At 39.5% G+C, this 21740-nt stretch overlaps 1 long non-coding RNA gene across 1 annotated transcript; it reads right to left on the reverse strand.

Moving 5' to 3' along the window:
* Positions 1 to 983: 983 nt before the first annotated feature.
* On the reverse strand, positions 984 to 21431 carry LOC129782804 (uncharacterized). The gene is made up of 4 exons (XR_008744931.1): positions 8999 to 21431; positions 8431 to 8549; positions 7560 to 7659; positions 984 to 5000 (listed from the first exon to the last, which is right to left on the reverse strand). It is a non-coding gene; the product is annotated as an uncharacterized LOC129782804 (long non-coding RNA).
* Positions 21432 to 21740: the final 309 nt, after the last annotated feature.

Below are 21740 nucleotides of genomic sequence, written 5' to 3' on the forward strand. Positions count from 1 at the left end.
TTGGTACACTTGCCCAGCCTTGTATGCCCATGTGTTCAAATTAATCATAATTTCTAACTGTCTTCTGCAGGCAGGGACTGTGTGCCTGTGGGGTCTGAGCGCCAGCAGCTGCAGTCAGGCCATGGATCAGATGGCTCGTCCGTCTGTGGTGCCAGTGACAGGAGAGGCTGGTAAGTGAACTTAAGCACATCAGCTGGGATATGATCTTGAGTCATGGGGGCTCACCTGCCTGTTGTGCAAACAACCGGAGAAAGCGAGGGTCTGAGTGCCGGCTGCCAGGCTGGGACTGCGAGCTAGACACCTGTGTGCATGTGTGCCAGCAAGTGGAGATGATACATGAATTATTTACTTAAAAAAAAAAAAAAAAAAAAGTAAATATCTATAAAGAAAAGCAAGACAGAATTTTAAAAACAGGATGTTAATCAACCCTTACGAATAACAAGACACAGCCTTGACCATAAATACCTGGAGCTAAGAAGTAACATGATAAGCTCAAGATAACCAAATGGTTAATGAGACTAAACAGAAAATTACTTGAACTACGCGTGAACTATCCTGATTAGCATACCAAAAGATCCACCCTTGAGCAAAGAAAGCCTCCTGCTAGCGAAGCCCCCTCCCCACAGACTATGTTCACCCCACGGTGAACAAAAGGAATGCTGTACCTTTAAATGGAGACAAGACTCATAAGAAACAATAAGTGTGACTAAACATCATTGTAAACAATTGTCCAAAGTGTATAAAACATTTTAGCAAGTGTTAAGAGGGGCTGGCTTTGTGGATTTGCCACCCAGCACCCATCTCTGCGCAGATGTGCAATAGACAAGTACCTGGACCCTGTGTGTGGATCAGATCTTTCGCACCAGGTGAAGAACCCAGATCTGGTATAACAGAGAAACTGGAGTGAGTGAAACCAAGTGCTGGTTGTCATCTCAGAAGTGAGTTTATTACCCAGTATGTAAAATCAAAGACAAAGTCTGAGATTAAGATATATACTGCCTTTAATGAAAAGTTGCACAAGGCTGGGTGGACTAGCACAGCTTGGACATTTTCACAATCACATTTATACATGATTTCATGAATATTATTTTTTTAACTTCCAACCCTCTAGCACTGATTGGATGGAAATCTACATGATGATTCTTTACATAATGAAATCTTACTACACCTGCTCATTGAGGAAGGGTTTCTTTGTGGGCCAGGGTACCTGATGTAGGGGGTATGATTTTTGGTATTATAATGAAAGTAGTTCAGTTAAGGACACATCTTTGGCTATCTGTCAACAAGTATCAGATGTATCTTGCTTGTGTTGCCAATTTTCCAGGATGTAATTGTTCTTCAAAGTCATCTTGTCATAAGCAGCAATTACTTCAACTAATCACCCTTGATAGTTCTTTGCATGGGACATCCTGAGTCGAAATAATGTGTGCGTTCTGTTTCTTCACAAACATGTGCAGATTGTTAAACAAAACTGTATGTCCATATAGTATTGACTACAAAATATGATAACATGGTCACTGGTGTGGGAGCAGGGGTCAGAGTGTGAGAATAACAAAAGTAAATATTAATGTGAAAAATGAGAGCAACTCTTAAAACATCTTCTCCCCATCCCTCCCTTCTTCCCATGCTCCACTTCATCCTGGACTTCTCCACCTCCTTCCTCCAAGTGGTGTAGATGTACAGGGGGTGGGGGCTGTGGTCAGTTCCATTACACATTGTCTTTGCCAATCCTCTTTCCTCATGCCTTTGCTGGGATCCAGTGTGGGGTCCCACCCATGGGAGACAATCCATGAATTGCTCCAGCATGGGTCCTTTCCACAGGGTGCAGTCCTCCAGGAATGGACTGCTTCAACACGGGTCACCTGCAGGGTCACACATCCTGCCAGAAGACCTGTTACAGCACAGGCTCTGCACAGGGTCAGTCTCCTTTGAAGCAGATCTGCCTGCTCAAGCATGGGGTTCTCCACAGGCTGCAGGATGGCTATTTGCTCCACCATGGACCTCCATGAGATGCAGGGGGACACCTTACATAACCATGGTCTCCACCAGAGAGAATCTCTGCTCTGGTGCCTGGAGCACCTCCTCCCCAACCTTGTTCACTGACCTTGGTGTCTGCAGGGTTGTTTCTCTCACATACTCTCACACCTCTCCCAGCTGTTGTTGCACAGCAGTTTTTTCACCTTCTTAAATATGTTATCACCGAGGTGTTACAACAATTTCTGATTAGCTCAGCTTTGGCCAGCAGCAGATCCATCTTGGAGCTTGCTGGAACTGGCTCTATCAGACATGGGAGAGGTTTCTGGCATCTGCTCACAGAAACCACCCCAGTACGCTCCCTGCTACCAAAACCTTGCCAAATAAACCCAATACAACTGTATATATCTGCTTTGTGTATGCATGTGCATACTGGCAATAGATTTTCAGTCTTGCTACTGGTTGGACCAGTGGGCACAGAGATGAGGCAGCCTCAACTCTCTTGGATTGTCATTGCCAGCCTGATATTTCTCTTAACAATTTCCATTTATGTGTCTATCCATTATGAGTTATTTCACCAGCTGTGGTCCAGCCCATGCTTTGATAGGAGTTCAAAAGAAAGACAGACCCTCAAGAAAAAACACAGAGTTAATTCTCCTACATCCAAATGTAATCCAAATGAAGTTTCAATACCTGTTAGAGTTAAAAACAGTTTTACTGTCTCAATTTTATGATGATAAGCCAAGGCTAAGAAAAAATGCAGTTCAAAGTGTTTAACATGGAGTCCCAGACTTAAGATGCTTAGGAGCTTCTATGTCAGAGTACTGAACATCAAGTCACTTCATGGCTTTCTGATCAAAGTATATCTGTTATCGACCTCAGCAGCAGCTGAACACTCAACACTTACCCAAGACAAATCATGGGTACCCCAGCAAATGAAGAACACCATTACTGTCCATTTTGAGAGATGGGGTGTAAATATCTTGCTCCCTATGACACATGTGAATCCCATGGTCTATACAATGAAAGGAAAGAGTACTTCAGAGCTTATCTCCATTGTGAAATAAATCTCTCCCTATGCAGGCATTTACACTACATGATTTCAAATTCATGAAACAAAATGAAGTGGGTGCAATGCAGAGCACTGTCTCTTCCATGATGCAAATCAGATTGCTCTCCTAAACAGAGGGACATTGAAGGAAGGCATCTTTTCAAACAACTAAAATGTTGGATAAAGCCAACCAGATAGAATTCCGAAATTTCCTGAGAATTGGGTGTATCACAAAGCAAACTCAAACTTCACTAGTGCTCTTGAACTCATCATTAGATAAGCTTTCCAAGTTTAAATGGTGAAGACCTTCAATTTCTAGGACAGTCTTCCCAAAAATAAAGCTTTAACTTTAAAAGACTGTGACCTATATTCTGTGCTGCCCCAGAACAGCACACTTCACCTGTAAATTGTTTTTAGCCTTTTCTACATGGTAGTTTTGAGGCTGGTGAGCCATTTTGTCTCCTTGTTATACAGAATAGGAACAAAAGACTGAGCTATTCGTTTATTTTTCTTCTGTTTTCAAATACATCAGGTATTTCTAGCACAGTCTTTATAGCTGAAATGTTAGAATGTAAACAAAAGGCAACGTGTGAGTGGAAGCATATATGTGTTCTTTTAAGAAGTCAATAAATACATTTTCACTATTAAAGACTTTGAAAACCTAGTTGCATTCATGCATGAATAATTGGTTTTCTATCCTTGATGATTTTCCCTGTTTAGTGCTTCTTACTTGCATAGAATTTCCAAATGTCTTGTATCATTCTTAATCATAAAAGTGATTTGACAGGATTCAGTTTTGTCTAGTAGCTTTAAGCTTTTAGACCACAGTATTTCAGCTGTTTCCTTGTGACAGCTTATGCAGAGGCAGAATTTTGGTGGAAAACTCTGAGGCAAAGAAATCCACCCAAAGCGACAGTCAGCTGCAGATTGGTGTCTAATATCTTATCGGTATCTAGTATAAATTAAAGGTAAAAAGTCATTCAGGAAATCACTGTTGAGTAGAAAATGGAAATTCTGAACTGTTTTGAGGGGTTACAGTAAATTTAGTGATTACAGTTTTAAGTTTGAGGAGTCTTTTCTTCTTTGTTGTGTACTTCCACTACACAGTCAGTTGATTATCTATATTTTTTTAAAATGCATTAACCAGCAAGTATAAAAAGAAAAAAAGTTACTGAACCAGTCACATGGGCAAACCAAAAGCAACCAATGTACTGAACAATAAAAGCATTATGGTATAAGTTTAGCAAAACAAAATACGTGCAAAAGTTATGAAGCTGTTATTCGTCCACTGCTGAAAGAGTGCATTTTAGAAGTCTCTATGAAGTGAAAATTCCTGTTAGGATACTGTTCTACAGCCCTGGATGCATGACATTCCCAAATGAGAGTAAAATTCTGGGTTCTGATTCAACTGGTTTTAACAACATATTAAGTGCTGAATCAAAAATTCCGTGAAGTATGCCTGTGCAGAAAGTGACTGAGCCAGCCATAGTGTATAAAAAGCTAAATGCGGTCCTGTAGGCGTGTTTGTTACCCAGTGTGCAGCTCCAGTTCATACATGGAGTCGAGGTATTTCTATTTCTTTATTCTAGTTTGTGCAAAGTATGGACCTATGTGTAACCCACAAATGCCTAGCTTCCTGATTGTCAAAACGTTACACTATTTGCACTGTTCAGCAAGCAAGGACATCAGCCTTCATTGGTTACAAGTTATATAACTGTTTAATTACTTAGTACTCTGTTTCCTATTTGTTAAGCAATCCTCTCACTTCTTATATTAATAAGTCTGCATACTCAGTCTCCGCTTCTTTTTGGGTCTGGGGAATTTCTTGAGCTCGTGGTCAGTCAATGAGTCAGTGGTTGTGACCTGCCTCTGCTGGAATTACGTGTCCCTTAGATTTGCTGAGCTCATCTCTTCTGGTGAGCTTCCAGTCAGCTCATCTGTCTTGTGGAGGCACTTCCTTTTGAAGTTCCTTTTCCTAAACAAAAGTATTTGCCAGTGCTAAAGAAGTGCTTACATACAAAAGTGTAAGATATACAAAGTGCTTGTAATATGAATTAACCATTAACAATTCATTTGTTCTAGTTGTCTTAGAGTCAAACTACTAACAATACATTCAATTTTATTAATCACTTGATATCAACAGGACTCTGGCACAGCTATATAGAGAACTACATTGTTGAAGATAGTTCTGTAAAAAACGTAACTCCATACAGCTAGTATAATTGCATACAGCTATGTCTCAAAATATGCTTTTCAGTTCAACCGTGGATGATAGAAAGTGAGTGCTGCATGAAAGGTTTTGCAAAAGGTACACATGATGCTTTTGAAAATAGGTATATTTCTGACTAAGGCATATGGCAGCAATGGGCAACCATCCAAAGATTTTTTAAAAATCAATTTGGATTACTATATAAAGCTCTACTGAGATATTGCATTTCTTTGATGTGAAAAACAAGCTAAAATCCTTTTGCAAGTATCATGTTGATTTTTTACTTTCAATTCAATAAAATATATTTTAAAAATATATTACATTGTGATATTTTAATTTTTTTCTTTCCGGTTCCCAATCAAAAGAACAAAATAAAAATTAACAAGCACTGTTTATGTTATAAACTGTCCATTTTAGTCTAATTAATAGCATCTGTCACTCAGTTAACAATTAAGTTAAGGGGGTGATTAGCTTCTCCAACTCCATCATAAAGTTTTCAAATGAAAAGATTCTGTCTTTTGATTGATTCACAGCCTAAATTTAAGATAGAAACCACCTTGCACTCTTCTATTTACTGACATTTGGAGAATCAGATTGAATGAGAAAATTACTAATTAGACTTCGCTGATATGAGGGCATGTAACAAGAGAAAGGATAGGTCAGTGGTTGCAATACTAAAATGGAAACTGGAAAGACTGAGTTTTGTTCTCTCACTCAGCTCTTTTAAACGAACCATTTAATTTCTCTGTCCTTCAGTTCTCTGTTGGAAGAATTAGCATCCCTTTATCTCCAACCCTCCTTTACCTCCAAAAGTTTTGAGAAATGGGCTGAGACTAACAGGTCTGGAACAAGAAATATGCTTCATTTTGCTATTTAACCAAGAGGTCAACCCAGGAAAAAGGATTCCTAGCCTCTATGTGTATTGATACAAAAGACATCATATAGACATTCCAAAACTAAACAAGCAAGAGGAGGGGGAAAGGGGCAAGGACCTGTAACTCTTCTGTGCTTCAGAAGATCATTCAGTTTAAAATAATCCAGGCAAACAAAACAGAATTACTAAAGGAGAACTCTCAATCTATCAAATTGTGAACACTTGCATAAGTTGCAAGAAGACAACTGGAAAACATTCTACTAGAGACCAACAGGGAAAGTTCACTGTATGCAGTTCAGTGTTGTCAGTCAACAGATATTTCTCTGAATAGAAAAGGTCTGTTGAATCATATAAGAAGTGTCATGATTTTTTATAGGGACAAAGGAAGTTGCATCTCTATCAGGGCAACAAAATCATGTACTGCTGCCAGCTGTTAGAAGATTTTTGGTGTAGCAGTAACGACATGCTCATCCAAGATCAGAGATCAGTACTGATCTTTCTTTTTTTCTTTTCTTTCCCTTATTATCTGATTTGTAAGACTGTTCCTTCTTCAAAGTGACCATCCCTAGAGTGTGAAAGGGAATTTTAGGAAAATGATGATTTGCCATAGGTGAAGAAATTCTTCTCCATGAATATGGACAGACACTGGAACAGGCACTCAGAGAGATTGTGGACTCCAGCCTTGGGCACTTTTGACAATTGATTGAGCAATGCCCTGAGCAGTATGATCAGCCTTTGAAACTAGATCTCCTTTGAGCAGACTGGGATTACAGGACTCCAGAGTGTTAGGTTACATGGGAAAAGGCTCATCTGCACATGCCAGGGGAACACTGGGGAACAAGCCTTAGAGACTGGGAGGGGTTTTTGCCTTGTGGTTTGGGACATGTTATAGCATGCAGGGGAAGAGCATAATGTGTGCATCTGTGCGTGTTGCTGTGCATAAGGGAAGTCTGCACCAGCAGCTGGAGTGGGACTGCAGCCTGGAGGCTCATGCGCCCGGGTCCCAGCAGCTGGAGAGATCTGAGATCCAAGGCACACTACTGGGCAGCCTGAGCACCTGAGTCAGTTCTTGGGGCATCCAGACTTGTGCATGCATGTATTTCCCACTAACAGACATTTATCTGCCAGAAAGGAGACCAGGGTGAAGCCATTGATTTTTTTTTGTATTTGCAGGAATGCTGTGGTTTCTGTCTATGATCTGTGTGGCCTCCTGCGTATAAGTGGACCGTATATGTTGATTTGAAGAATCAGTCAGCAATATGCAGGCGAGCAGAGGTTATTTTTATTCTGCAGCACTGGGTGCATGGGGGATTGCTCCACCGAAGTCATGCACACCGAGGGGACTTTTCAGTCCCCCCTTTATACAAGCTACTCATACTTATTCATTAGTTTTCCAAGAAATTGTTTACATATTCATTACAATTCTGAGAATTCATTTACATATCTCATACCTGTGCAATGTCCTTGAGGGGCTGTCCCTGCACAGACTCTATTCCTCAGCGGCCATGTTTAAAGTCTCCATCTTCGCCACGTTGCATGTACAACAGGAATCTAAGACAAAATGTCCCTTTTAAAGATAACCAACCCAAGGACTTAGCAGTCTGTACATCCATCATGTGGCAATAAGAGTCCTTGGACATTTCCCGACTTTTAACTAAACATAGGTGCGTCATCCTTTAGATAAGTGGTACAGCGTTCACTATTCAATGTGTATCTTAGTGTGTCTGTTGGGAACACATGCACACCATTGCTATTGGCTCTGCCTAGGGGCATAAGGCAGAAGCATGCTGCTGAATTCAGCAACCCCTAACACAGAGGATCCTTCCAAGATCTTTTTTCTCTGATTCCATGAGTTCTGAAAGAATCTAAAGGAAAACTAGGTGTCTGAAGTGAATGTCAGGGGAAGCGGCATAGATGGAAGTTAAAAATGTCTGTTTCCCCTTCTCGGAGGAACCTAGTAGCCTCCAATGAATTTCATACTCTTATAATGATGTCTAGATTTTAGGTACAAAAATGTTGAAAGTCAAGGAACAGGAAGCTAGTTTGTATGACCTTTAAGATTAAACGCAATACAAGAGGTTGTGTACTCATTTTTAGTGTTGTTCTTCTGGGGAGCCTAATTAAACTTGGCCTGTGTGCATGTCTTTCCTTTCCCTGCACCAATTCAATATTGAAAGTTACCCCTCTAAACAACCAATACCTGACTTCTTTCACTTAGAAACTTAAAAAGCAGCATTTTGTTCAAAAACATTTTAAAGGTCCAAACTGTAAAGCCACAAGTGTTAGCCAAGAATTCTACACAGAAATTAACAAAAAGCTCACTGTGGTATAGGAAGTAGACATGGAAACAGGAAGTCTGCAGTGAATTATGCTGCTTATTAAACAACATTTCTGAATAGTTTTGCAGTAGCTCCACACACCTCACACTCCATTAATTCTTTCTAGAAGAAAAAGAAAAAAAGACACAGGAGTAACTTTAGATTTTTCTCACACATATTTAATAAACTTTTTGCTAACACTCATTTTCCTTAAACACTTCAGTAACTTGAAATGACTCTGTACTCATTAATGAATAAATAAAATTTCTCTGATTCATTAGCAACAACATTACCTTTCAGTTGCAGGGGAGTCTAAAAGAAAATCTGTCTTTCCCCTGCTACAGCTCCTTTAGGTGACAGTATCATGATAACAATTTATATGTAACAGAGGTGCGTCTTGGTTTTTGGTGTAGATATATACGAACAGAAGAAACACATAAGACTATACAGTTCAGCATTAAAATGGCAGATGAAATTCAGTGTAGTTAAATGCATTTAGTGTAGTTAAGGCAGTTACACAAAGAATAATAAACATTGGGGGAAAAAAACTAAAATCAAAGTTATAAGATTACCTTTACCATTAAGGAGTAAAATCTTGGGGATAGGACATCTAGTTCCAGGAAATCACCAGCTCAGTGTTCAGTAGAAGTCAAAAAGCAAGCCGCGGATCAGGAATGTTAGGAAAGGAACAGACAACAGAACAGACAACACTGTAATAACACAGTAAAAATTAATGTTTCTTCTAAACTTGGGATATATTGAAAAAGAATATATTGAAACAAGAAAAGGTTCAGGAGGCAGTAACAATATGTAGACATTGGCTATATATGAGATCTGCCTAGCTGGGCTAGTGTAAAGGAATTATAGAGGAATGAAGGCAGGCTAATTAACATTGGTAATATTCAGCTGTGGGCTGGCTTCAGGGGCGGCAGGTTGGCTGATGTGGATAAGGTGCAGCTGCGGCTGGTTCCTGCTGAGTGGTTAAATAGCTCTGAGGGGCATGGAAGAGGAACACCAGCTGAAGGGAGACTTGCAAGAAGTAGAGGGAGGACAGAGAGCACCCTGGATGGCAGAGAGGCAGGGTATTCTGGCCTGAAGAGGATGAGGAAACAGTACAGACAGTAAATGAACCTTTGAAACCTTGTGGGAGATTGGTGGCCATGCCAGGGCAAGGCATGGGAACTACGTATTGAAGTTAACATGGCATGGGATGGTAAAAGCCTTGTTGCAGACAGCTAGCTTTGATAGTGCTGTGTCAGGCTAACACTCTTCTTTCTGGAAAAGCGATAAATTAGGGACAAAATAATGCAAGTGTATAAACAATCAAAGGTATTATGCGACAAAAATCAGTCTGCTTCAGTATGACTTCCAGGGAACCTCATGCAAAACAACTGAGGGTCAGATGGAAAGGGAAGGGATCTATGGTGCAGAAAAGCATAGAGAGCACTCTAAGTGCAAAAAGGGTTTATGGGTTCTAAAGGGACATTGAATAACTATTTGGGGTAACTAACTAGGCTTCCCATAAACCTGGAAATGGTCAGAGGCTGAAGACTACTCAGAAGAAGCATCAAACATGCTTGCTCTCTCCTTAATCTTCCACAAGTGGTTTCCAGTTGCTCTTGCTGGAAAAGGATTCTGAGGGAGACAATTTGGTCTGAATACTCACTCTTACTTTTTCCCAGAGTGAGCTAGATTGCCATCTGAAGCCTTGCTCTGAGCAATTTGGTCTAAAATCCCGCTCCCTTCCTGATGTTTAGTCTGGTAGCCCACTTAGAAATGTCATGTGCAGTACTTCAGGCACTTACAGAAACCAGCTTTCAATCCCGACCTATTGCACGTTAGCACAAAAATATCATCAGTGCCCTTAAGGTCAACTGGTACAACAAAGATAAAGCAAGCCAAATTTCTGAAAGTCTTGTACAATGATTCCCCTCAATAAATACTCAGAAGGCCAGCATGTCTTACTATGTAGGTCACTTTGGCTACCCAGATAGTAGTATCCAATAAGACTAAAATTACCTAATACATATGTACTAGCTGCAGCTTCCTGGCCAGCTGGGACAGAATCTCTAACAAGTTTATATCCCTCTCTCCAGTTTAGCCTAGCTGGATATTCTGTTCTGCCCACCCCTATTTAGCATCAGTAATGGTGGCTGTGTAGCCGTGCAGCAAGTCAGATCACCGTACTGATCTGCAGGAAAAAAAAATTTTCATTTTTTGTCTCAGTTCATTCTCAGCCAACTGAATGAATTCTCCAGGCACAGTGTGTCCACATGCTCATACAAAGCAGGAGACAAAGTCTGGCCCTGTTGGTGACAGGATGGCCCTAAAACAGAACGTCCTTCTGACTGTGCATTTGCACAAACATTTAGTGTAAGTTTAATGTAGACATCCCCTTACCAATATGGTTGAAGAGTTAATTTATTCCTCCAAATTAAGCCTTACAGAGCATAAAAATCCTTGTCAATGAGGTTGGATCACTATTTTATTCTTCTGCTGGAAGTTAGAAAGAAGGAAGGAAAAATGGTAATTAAGAACACTGCTATACCCATTTGAAGGGGGAGCAGCGTTCTATCAGCACATCAAAGAAAGTTGCATTTCATGTGCTGCTTTTCTGAAATGACAAAATAGCCCAAAATTGCAGGTGACTAAAACATCTGTGGTGCTATTAGAAAGATTTACCAGGAGAGAGAGAAAGAGATGGCATTTTCCATATAGGCTGAATGGTCTGGAGATAATTTTGCTGCAAAATCTACAGATAGGGAAAAAGGAATCAAATATGAAGGCATTTTAGACTCTCTTAAATTGAAAAATGTTGGGGGAAAAGGCATTTAATTATCATTTCAGCATTTATATGGCATCTTTTCCCAGCATCCTGGCACTTATCTCCACTAATTTATTCAAATTCTGCATGCTACAACAACAAAAATCTGATCAGGCATGGAAAGCCCAATACCATAGATTTGATTTTAAATCTCAGATCAGACGTGGTTGGATGCAAACAAAATAAAGACAAAACCAAACAGATGAACCCTAAAGTTAATTCAAGTCATTACACCACTGTAATTAAAACTATGAGGTTTTTTTATTCATGTCATGCATGAGTAATTGAGAAAAATCTCTGCACAGTATGGAAGTGTTCAGCACATAGAATTTGGAAACATTACTTTTTGGTCTGTAAAAGTCTGATAACAGATAGTGTTTTAGAAGGTTTGAGAGCTAGAAAAAGGAGAAAATTGTCTCTGGAACAAAATAATCCTGGAAGAGATAGTCTGCAATGTGTGCCTTTATTTGCTGGATGTTACATAAGTAATACGCTTTCTTAAATATCAGAACAAAACTAGTCTTTTAATAGGCAGCGCTGATTTCAGATTACAGAAAAATAAATACAATCAAATACAATATTCATGGGAAAAAACCTACCTGGCTAGAAAATTTAATACCTGATTAAATGTACGGCTCTTTCTAAACCAATTACATCCAGGAGGCATGTTTGCAAGGCACCTCTCCGTAACTAGTATTAGGTCCATCCTCCAATGATGGAGTCTGTAGCACAGGCCTATTGCCTTTTACTCCATGATTTATTTATTTATTTTATTTATTTAGGTAACAACTTTACTCAGTAAAGCAGTTCTGAGCAAGCTGAAGCATGTAATGTTCTGTACATGTGGTACAGACTCATTGTATAAGACATTCACTGTCTTACAGCTCTACGCTGTCACATTGGGGCTTCACTGCAGAGCTTCTCTTCAGACAATTGTGGGAGCAATGCATGGATTCTTCTTAGTCTGGGTGTCTTCTAGGCTAAGAAATGCTTTTTAGCAGCTAGTACTTTACAGTTTGAGATATTTACCTTCTCCTGCTTATCTTTGTATTCCTTACGCATAATAATATCCGATTGCATCACACTTGTTGATTTGGTTACCCTTTGCCTCATATTAAGGGCAGAATTTAAAATTTCATTGATTTCTGAAAATTAATGAACTGTTTTAATTTCCTGAATGGGTTGGAAACATGACATTCAGACTTCAAGTATTTGTGTACAGAATGTTTCCCTCCCATTCTCTGTATTATCTTCCATTTAAGTAACACATTTATTATTTCATCTAAACTCTGTGCTTAAACTTTACTTGACCACAAAGGTAAATCACAGTATATATTTGTGTTTTAACACATATGTATAATTTTTTAATTAAAGCACTTAGGCTATAATAGGAAAGTTTACTTTTGTTAAATATGTTTGTCAACTTTTAACTATATAGTTTCATGACAGAAGTAAATATTTAAAGTCTTGATATGCACTAAGTGGAAAGCTGCCTTTCTCCTCTGAGAAACATTTGTGGATAAAACCCAGCAGATAAAACAGCAATAAGCTCTAGGACTGTAGCAACATAGAAAATATAACTTGAGCGAAATAAGTACTGGAACCTGTTGCTAGGATAACAACATTTTAATTCTATTTTCAAGAGAAAGACAACTCCTCAATGAAAAGTAAACTGCCTAAGCAAGTTAAAAAATTATGTTTGGGCTCACTGGCTCACATAAATGTATAAAAATTACTGTGGTCCCTACACAACCTGCTTTAAAACAAGAGACTTATCTGTAATAAAAAATACTGGAAGTTCATCTGAAGTAAAAAAAAGTAAATAAATACTTCAATGTTGCAAAGGAACACCAATTTAATCAACAGCATCACTGATTCCAAAAGAATCTAACACAGTGAAGACATTGCAGGATATATCTTCTTTCAGTTTGGCCTCTGAATTTGACACTGTCACATATCACTTTGTGCCCTTACTAACCAAATTCTTCTGGCCAGATGATTTCCACCTATATAAATATAAGAAAAGATACACAATTTCTTGGACTTTCCAGTACTACTGCAAGCTCAGTGAATCTTATATATGAGCACTGCCAGATTCTTCACTAAAAGCATTCCTCATGATGCCAGCTAGGCTAATACTGAGAATGCTCCCACTGCACTGAGCTGTAGTTCAGTGGTAAACAGCTACATTCGTCCGTAGGAAAGTATCACATCCTTCCTCCCTTGCAGAAAACAAGTGATACAAATAAAAGCTTGACTCCTGAGATTTGCCAGCCAGCAAACCAAATACTTGATCAAGGTCTGTAATGAAATGACTTCCTCAGTAACCAGACCATCAGTTAGAGCATAACTAGAGCCAAGAGCACCAATAGAAATACATTATCAATACCTTCACATACATTCGGTAAGCCTAGTAAAGGCAGGCATCTTTAAGGGAAGCCTTAAGTATTCAAATGAAGAGAGCAGTTAAGTTCACGCAGAGGTCAACTCAACAACAACAAAAAGTCTTTACCTCCCAATTGCATCAAATACATATCCTCACCCTTCCCTATGAACTCTATGAAACAAGCAGCTGTTGCAATATTCTGGAAAGCTCATTAAATCTAATTGATATTGGACCAAGGGCTAGTAAACTCCAGGGACTGCACAGAGAACATCCTTCTCTAAGCACTTCCACAAGCCACCGTTGTGCATAAAGTAGAAAAAAATAACCCTGGACATAAACAAAGTACCTTTAAGCAAACACAGAAAGTAGCTTCAGGCAGAAGATACACACGTAACACACAAACCTTCTTTGTTTGTGTGTTGCTTCTATTCTGCCTCTTCGGTTAAGGAGAGAAACATTTTTTTTCCCCCTTCAATCTTTCTTTAACCATAACTTCGCTGTTACTCTTTAAACAAACTGGTTTTAGGTTATAAACACAACTGTAAGGAATCATCTAGTGTTCATGAGTATTTCTGCAGTCTACTAAGTTACATCCTAACTACTCAATTCATTTGCAGTTCAAATAATGGTTGAACAGAAGTCTGCAGCTCAGATAAGGAATGACAAATCTTTCTCTAACAGAAGCACTTGAAAATTGTAACCAAAGTTTTGGTGATGTTTTAACATCTTCATCTTAGCTGGCCACAGATTCATTCAACTACCTACCTTCATTTCTATTTATCAGCTACTGATACTATTCAGATGTAAGATACTCATCATTTCTGAATGGGTCATGAGCAATGCTTGATCCAGCATGAATCTGTCACAACTTGAACCCATCATTCCTGCAATTTCCCTCCACTGCCTCCTAACGGTCTTTTGGTTTGGACTTTTTTCAAAGCTTTCAGCACTAAACCAATCTAATAAGAACAGAATTAGGATGCTATTTTCAATTATCTTTCAGTAATCAAAATATAAAGCCTTTATCTTTATTTAAGAAAAAATAATTCTTTAACTAAGATAATAACGGGTGAAGTAATATTTTTTCTGAAAAGAAATAGAACAGCGACTTGTTCTTAGATGGAGCTTAAGTTTTCTTTCTGGTTAACGCTCAGTCTTCACAAGAAGCTGCACATTATTTTAAGTTGCACAACAGCTTCACCTATACTGCTAATAATATCACATCATTATTTAGGGAATGTAACTAACTGTATATGCACATCTTCTTTAGCTGTCAATCTTCATCTAAATCATTACTTTTTTCCCCCTCCTTGTGCTTGGCCAATTACAGACAACATACACTTCTGAACAACAAAACACATAAAAGAAGGGAAAAAACGTGGAAATATCACTTGATGCTATCTTCCTTCCATTCTGTGTCTCATAAAAGCTAGTAAAGAACCTCACAGACTGACAGAGAAATGTACACGCTTGGAGAGTTCAGAATTGTGCTGTGTTGCAGGAACTATAGAGGAGTAAGCCAGAAATTCCACCAAAATCTCAATTTTTTTCAGTGTCTAATATATTTTTTTTAATTCTGCATTAAAATTGATAGAACTTGTCATAATTCCAGTTTTAAAGGACTCAAATTAAGCACAGTTTGTACATTGATAAAGAATTCAGTGGGAAGAAAAGTTGCAGGTTTAGGTGAATAAAATATAGGAGATGCTAAATTCACTTTTTTCAAAAATAGCAGTTGAACTGATGTCTGTGATGTGTCACACTGAAATGGATATATATAGCTACTTTCATTGAATTTTTAAAGCATGTAATGGCAATAAAAACAGAATTGTCTGGGGGAGGGTGGGTCACAGTTGCTCTGGATTGATGTTTAAAAACAGAATATCTTTTGAATTACATAAAAGCATACTTTACACAACATTTTCCTTTTCACAGTTAAACAAGCACTGCTGAAAAGCAAACCTTGCAGTATGCTATTTTTACACCTACCACTTACATAGGTTCTGCAGGTGTATGTTTTGCATTCACACATGCACTAGACAAATACAGAAAAGTTACAACGCTTGGATTCTTGTTTCAACAAAATCCAGGTCATCTTTTGCTCGTTTATTTAAGAATTTCCAATGTTCCGCCCCGCACGCACTTCACTTGCTCTCTTTTCAAAATGAGAAAGGACACACACACAGACACACGCACACGCACGCGTGACCACTGTGTCCTGGCGAGCTCGGGATCTGCTCCCCGCAGCGGCATGTGACATCCTGCGGTTCGGCTCCGTCAGCCCTTTTGCCACCGCCCCGCACGTCTTTGCGAGCAGCGACCCCTGCCCCGCAGCGCGCGAGGCGGCGCCCGCCGGGGGGCGGGGGGGGGGCGGGGCGGCGCTGGCGACACCTCCCGCCCGCCGGGGCCAGCGCGCGGCTGGCAGCGCGGGAAAGCGGGGAGCGATTCGCGGCGTGGGCTGGGGGTAGTGCAGCTTCCCAAGGGATTCTGGCGCCTGCACTTCCACTCGCGGGTTTGGGATCGCCAAATCCGCCCCCGAGTACGGAATTACAAACTCCAGTTCTCTCAGCGCTTTGGCTGGGTGTCGGCAAGCAGTTCCGTTTTAGCTTTTTGTTACCTTCATCTTGAAAAAGCAGATGAAGTCTAAATTAGGGATGGACTATACTGTCTCAAGGTATACTGTGCCCAAAGGACTGGACTTCTTTTGAACAGTGGATAGCTGCAATATTAAAAAAAATCACTGCTGTTCTTTTCTGCTTTACAGTTTCGATTTTGGAACAAGACAGTTGCACGAAGTCTCAAAACACAAATCAGTTATGATTGAGCAAAAAAATTCAGTTCCTAGTCATTTGTACGCACATAAGACCATATACCTGATTTCGATAAAATGCTAAAGAAAATGCATGGTATGACAGTTAGGAAAGAAAATATAATTATGTATGACTATATTTCATTTGAGCAGCACTGTTGACAGTGCTGACAACTTTGAGTAGATAATACCAACAAAGCAATTATAAAAAAACTCGTTAGCTACAAATTTACAGGGTCCTAAGGGGGCAGGGGTGCAGAGCTGGCAGCAGGAGTGGCTTAATGATCAGCAGTAGAGAAGGCAGCTTGAATACGTCTCTCCATCCACAAACATAGAAGCAGATGCAATATTCTGTTATCAGCAGAGCAACACAACTTTAAAAGCTTGACATGGAAAACACTACATTTTTGTCACATTCATTTCACTTTGAGACAACATAAATCCCCAGCCATGGCCCAGAACAGTACCTACTATCAAAAACCAGGGATGTTCTAATCTGCTGTGGGACACCAGAAACACACGGTTAAGATCAAAGCAAATCAGCAACACAAAACCTGATGAAACAAAGCTGTAGGCTGACCAGAGAAGACTTTTAAGCACCTGCACAGGAGCTTGCACACAGCTCAGGCAGTCAAATAGGAAATTAATCTCAATACAGAGATGATACACATCATAGAACCAAATGTGGTTTTGTTTAGCTAGGACCAAGGAGTGATCCTTGCACTCAGATAGCTCCGTGAATGGAGATACAGCTAGAAGTAGAGGGAAAGAGAGGTGTTGTAACTGAGAAGTGGTCAACCCTAAACTTCAATCATGTTTGAGAAAGATATTATTGTTAAAAACAGAAAAGAGTGATAGTAACAAAACTCAGTTATAAACTTGTTTCCATTATTGACCCTCTTCCTTTTGAGAGACATTTTATATATATACATTTTAATGTCAGTTTTCCTTTGATACACACTAATGTGGTTTAACTTGTAGTTCTGAACAAACAATTTTAGTATAGCACTCCAAGACCTCTCTGACAAAAAAGAAAGGGGTGAGTACAGAAAGGAACATAACTATGCTTCATGCCAGCTGTTCAGCAAGTATACCACCTAGTTTCCTCATCTATGCAGGTGGTACCTGCAGAGATGAATAGAGATTCACTTGTATTTCAAATTCAAAATAAGCAGGGGTATAGGAAGGTTGACATAAACCAAGCAGAAGGCTGTAGAAGACTTTATAGGGGGTCATTTATTTATTTATATGCTTATTAAAACAGCATCTAGCATACCAATAATCAACCTATAATCCAATAGAGACTATGCATCTATGTTAATGCTTTCTTTTGGGCACAGAGTAGAATTAATTTTTAATCAATGCTTTAGAATGCAATTTCCAAACTAAACTACCTGGAAGGATCCTGTGACATCTCATTCATAAACTTACTAATTTTTGGAGCTTAAAAGCAAATGTTAGCATACTATTACAAGCTATTCAAGCAAAGATACAATTCCATTTTAAATACCAGTTTTATCAGACTGTATATAAATTGGTTATTAACCAAACATATATTAAGAATTACTTTACACATTCACATTTTACATTTTGTAGTTCTAAGAAAGTTAAAATTAAAATTACAAAACTGATTTGTGTAGATTATAGTACCTGCCTCCAAAGAGATTATTAGTCTTTAGAAATACAAGCTGCACTTCAAAATTGTAAATCAATACTCCCTGTGACCCTGTTAGATTTACTTAATAAACTCTGATCAACAGTAGTACAGTTATAAAAATTATATTAACATACTCACGGGGTGCAGTGGGAATACATTTGAAGGTAGTTTTCTGAAGCTTTGAGCTCTATAAAAAGGAACTTAAATGCCACCTACTGACCAAACTGACAGGAAGGTTTTGTTTGTATGACGGGCATCCTTGTTCTATTGTATCATACAGAGTATGTCAGAAGAAAATTCACAAATTCTTCAGACAATATTCCCCAAAGTGAAAAATACTAGGTACCACTTTCAACCGACATCAGCCAAACTCCGTATTTAACAAGCAGCTCAGGGGGCAGGGAGTGCGGTGTGAAAGACAGCACATAACAAACCTATTTCACAGTCATAACAACAGTTGAAGGTATCATAACTAATTGTGCTGAGCATTCATTTTTAAGTGCCATGAAACCAAACAATGATGGGAAGCCTGTAAAAGTCCACACGGTAGAGATGCACTCATAAATTTCTCCACTCAGATTACAGATGCAATTTACATAATTTCTACCGACTGGTTTTCATAAATGCCTTTTTACAGGCTCTTGTTAGCACTTTACAGATGTGAATCTTGCTGCAGTGATTTAAAACATGACCCCAAGCTGTTTACACTAGCGTTCTGCCAGACGCTACTTCTGCAAGGCAAAAAGCCCAACCGCCTGCCTGCGCTTCCAGCGCCGATTCAGCCCAGACAGGCCACCAGACCCCGTCAATGCTGCCCCCCAGTGGATACGGACGGACATGCCGGGGAACACCAGCTACACAGCCCGGAGCAGCTGGTTGCAGCCTGTGGACAGAATTTTGTGTTCATGACAAGTTGCACCCAGAATTGTAAAGGACCACAAAGAGCTCAGTGAACCGTTCCCACCGAGTTTTAACATGCTTCGCCATCTAGCTCCCTTTAAATTCTCAGCCTTAAGCTAGTAATGAAACTTTAGCCTCCTGGAAAACAGAACAAAGTAAAGCAAAACAAAACAATACAAAACAAACCCCACACATACTAAAAGTAATTTTTCTCACAGCCTAGGTAAGGGTGAAGGATCAAATTTACTATTCAGGGAAAGAAAATTACTTTCATTAATTATACATGAAGAAAAAGCCTTACTCTTCCTACTTGTTGAAAGATTTAGGTTATGTAAAATGTGATTAATTAACACACTTTACCCTGGTAAAAAAGATTTTTAAAGTTTAGCAGTTCTGAAGAAGTCCATGACATTACTGTTTGGGGTCCAGGAGTCTAGAAGAAGAGTGCTGCCCAGTCTCTGAGGAGTGACGTGTCACAGATGAGTGGTTTAGATCATTTAAAGAATCACTATCAAAGGTATTAGTGAATATAGTTTTAATATAAATTCGTGGGAGTACAACTTCACAAAGGTTGATGGCAAGGTTCACTATTATTACATGGATGAAACATACAAAAGCAAATCAAGTTAGAATTGAGCTAGAATGATTTACAGAGACTGAAGATGCAAAAGGCTAATGGAGACCCTCCTGCTGAGTCACAAGGTTCAGAGTAGACCCCCTTGCTTTCTGAACTCCTGGTAAAGCTTAGGCGCAGCTAGGTCCAGTCTTAGTCTCAGACTTGGACAACAGTTTATATCTAAAGGATGACTAAGGTTTAGTCACAGTTTTAAGATAGATCACAAGATTTTAGCAGCACTTAATCATGAACTTATTTAACATTTACAAAGTGAGGTTAACAAGATTTAGTACAATCATAATAGTGATTGAATTACAGGTCCAAGATGGTAACATTTATACTGTTCTTGCTGTGAGGTACATCAACGCACACACGTACACACACACACACAGATAGGCATACCTGTTAAAATTTCCCCTTGAGTTCAGCGAAACACTCACTTCAAATGCCTTGGCATTTCTCAACGGGCAAGAGTTGACCCTCAAGGAGTAGGCGGTTTCAGCCCAGGCCTCATCATCAGCTTTCGGCAATGGTCCCCTGAACTTTGTAAACTTGAGGGTTTGCAAGTTCTGAGAGACATCTCACTGAAAGAGAGATGCTGGTCACAGCCTGCTGTGGTCCAGGAAAGCTCAAAGTGTCTCACTTAACATTGCTGCTTATAGGGTCGCAAGATGATTGGCTTTAGACAATTAGTCAATTAAGTTTCCATTCTGGCCACAAACTGGGTCAGTAATTTTTCAAAATTCCAGTAACTATGGTACCATTCCACTTGGGCTACAGTTCAGGTCGGGAATGTCCTAGGGCTGTCAGGGGATGACTGATTATGGCTGCTCTCGTTCATGTATTTTTATATGATATATAATTTATATTATAGCCTTGGTAAGGCAACAGGAGTTCCTGATACAGTCAGTGCCATTCCTCACCCTAGCAATGCAAGAGTTGCTGGTAAGGTTAAGGGATGCTTAACCTCCCAAGTCATTACACAAAGGCCAAGATCTAATGGGAATTCCTGAGATCACAGAGAAGCCCAGAGAAGGGGGGGCAGGGCAGCAGGAAATGCGTCACCACAGTTAGAAATAGGCTTGAAGGGGCCTGTACTGGTACTTGAGGTGCATTTCTGACTTTACTTGCTGCTGATGTTCGTTTCAGCTACAAAGACCTGACTGATTTAAACAGGAGTGAGCAGGACATGGTTTATGTAGACTTACAAGTAACAAGGAGGTATGTTAGTAAACAGGTAACATCCATGAAACTGCCATCTCAAAACTGTCTCTGTTTTGCTTTTAATAGACTGTCATTAGGTGCATGCAGAAATCAATCGTAGAATCATAGAATGGTTTGGGTTGGAAGGGATCTTACAGATCACCTACTACCAACCCCCTGCCACAGGCAGGGACACCTTTCACCAGACCAGGTTGCTCAATCCAAACTGACCCTGAACATCTGAAATGTTCCCAGTGCCTCAGTTGTATCATCTGCACCAAGGATCTCCTCTGCTGTACTCTGGATTATGGTCAAGCCATGGTCAAGCACTTGCTTGAAGGCTGTCCGATATGAGGAAGTGATTATGGAGACTGTTATGGGCATGCTATTTTGAAAGTTTTAATTTGGGTTTAACACATCCTTGCAGCTTTCTTTTAGTGAAATCATGTCTCAAAGTTTCAGTAGTTTCAATACAGTTCATTTCATTCAGGAATAGACATTCAAAGCTCAGACTGGACAATTCACAGCTGGCTTGAAACTGTGCGAAGTCTCGCCTGTTTTAGCCAGCCATACATCCTAATAAAATTGAAAAAGAAAAATGTAATTTTGTCTTAAGTCTAATCGTCTTTCCAAACCTAGCATCCTTTGGAGACAAAAGATTTTTGTTAGGTGGGATATCAGTGTTTTCAAAGTTTTTTTGCCTTCCTGTCAGAATAATACAGAAGAATTATGAAGTTTTTTGGCCATAAGTGAGAAAAGCAGTAAAAGTAGCCTAAAATGAAACACAACACATCACATACGACTCTGCCCTGTTTGTGAGGTGCAACTGAAAAAAAGCAAGATTTGGACTTCTCAGCCTTCTTTCAGGATCTCCTGAGTATTTTTTGGTTTTGTCTACTATCCACATTATTGCTGAGCC

Source organism: Falco peregrinus, chromosome Z (genome assembly GCF_023634155.1).
Source record: "Falco peregrinus isolate bFalPer1 chromosome Z, bFalPer1.pri, whole genome shotgun sequence".
NCBI classification, from domain to species: domain Eukaryota; kingdom Metazoa; phylum Chordata; class Aves; order Falconiformes; family Falconidae; genus Falco; species Falco peregrinus.